The sequence below is a fragment of the Oryzias latipes genome, chromosome 7 (genome assembly GCF_053564925.1).
Source record: "Oryzias latipes strain Hd-rR chromosome 7, Olatipes_Hd-rR_3.1".
In the NCBI taxonomy this organism is placed as follows: Eukaryota; Metazoa; Chordata; class Actinopteri; order Beloniformes; family Adrianichthyidae; genus Oryzias; species Oryzias latipes.
In genome coordinates, this window is record NC_136243.1 from 9,088,471 (window position 1) to 9,090,537 (window position 2,067).

Below are 2,067 nucleotides of genomic sequence, written 5' to 3' on the forward strand. Positions count from 1 at the left end.
TTCTTCATATACTTTATTCAAAACAACAACCCCTGCCAACCTGTTGCTACCAAAAAAAAAAACATACATTTTTACCCCACTGACTTCTCCAAAACTATCTGCTTCCGAAACGTGTGTCTCTTGAATAAGATAAAAGTCAGCATTTCTATTTTGGCAATATAAAAAAACCTGTTTTCTTTTCAGTTGGTCCCTGATACGCCTGGCATTCACAGTTCAAACAGATCAGGACATGAAGAACTATAAAAAAAACAACAAAAAAGACAAAATAACTAACTGAAGAACTTCCTGGTTTTGTTCAGGAACCGCTGCACATATTCAATATGTCTTAAACTTTTTGGCTGTTTTAAACTTTTCTACTGACCTTTACAGGTTAAAGCTTAACTTGGTAATATTTCCTTGCTGTTCACAAAGGTTCCAATGAAGTCTGCTTTCTCTCCTTTCTTCCTGGCTGCCTCCACCACTGGCCATAGGTGGCTGCGATCTTCTTTATCAGCAGATGTGAGATCTTCCTGGGGACGGAGATGATGATCCAGTCGATAGACATTCTTTTTAGAACTTTTCCATCTGAGATCTCTGGCTGATCTGGACAGAAAGCTGATGATTATGGGCCGAGGAGGTTGATTGGTTCCATTCCCACTGCTTTCCAAGTCTTTGTCGATTGCTGAGTCCACCACTACAAAATCGTAACAATTTCTTGGACCCTTAAATTTTACGTCCTCTGAATATTTTCAGGGACACCAGTCAGGCATAAATTCACTCTTCTTTCTACTGTAGCGTTCTGCATCATTCATTTTGGTTTCCATTTCTCCGACCTTCTTCTCCAGCTCTTAACATTATTTTTTCAGGCTTTCATTTAATTTTTTTAAGTCAAGCGACTTTTTCAATTGTCAACTTGGACAGTATTGTAATGCATAGCTTTATCAGTTTTGTCTGGTCGTTCATTAATATATTCAGTCATTGCTGTGATAATGGTGGACTGCAGCTCAGACAAAGTCTGCTCAGTAGCGGTTTTATCAGGATTCTTTTGCTTTTCTTCTCCTCTCATCTTCTTGGGGGATGTTTCACAGGTGTATTTGGCATTGATGAGCATTCTTCATCGTCCTTCATTTGACATGCATAGGAATGGGTTTCTTTGATGTGTCGTTTCTCCTTAGAAGCATCCACTTCCATATTTTACAATGAACTGCTGCAGTGAAGTGAGCTGTGGTTTTCTTTTGATTTCTTCACTACTGTTAGTTTAGAATTAGCGTACCAGTTTGAAGAATCTTCAAGGCACAACTTGCGTCTGTTTTTTGGCAAAAGTTCGGCGAAAGAAAACATTTTGTTGTGCAGCAAATTCCAAGTTTTAAAAACACAGAAGTTTCATACATGTGGTTGCGGTTGCCATCTTGGCCCCTTAAAAGTGGGAAGCTGGGATTGGAAAAGACGGCCAAATGCTGCATGTTGGTGGGGTGGTGCGCATGCATTGAAAGTGAAGCTGTTTGATGAATCTAGAACCCTGAGAAGTGATGATCCTTCTACAAATTAAAAAGTGGCTCAAGAAAAGTGGGTTTGTGAAGTTTTTGGAACCCTTTATGTATAGCTCGCTGCACATAGGCTGAATCAGCACATTTAGCTGAGGGCAGAAGAGCAGTAATGTTACTTTGGAATGTGTCAAAGTAGTGTGAGACATATAATGATTAATATTTAAATTTTATGCTCAGTGACTTGTGTGTTACAGCACAAGTCCCCTTTTGCAAATGCAAGTCAATTCTTAAACTTTAAAATTCAAATGAATATATTATTGTCTTAAACTGTAAGTTAAACTAGTTTGAATCAAACTGTGGGGACACATTAACGGCACATGGTTACACGTTTCCATAAGAAACACTCTTCAAAGAGAGCTTTTATGTATTTCTTCCTTTATGGCTGAACAGTAATGTCCTGGATCTAACCTCCAACACAAGTCACAAACTTTGCGTCTCAAGTCTTTTATCTCTGCATGTTAGACTTATCAAGTCTGAGCTTCAAGACTGAGTCTCCATCTGTTCAACAGACTAAGCAACCAACATGTAAATGTTCAAAGCA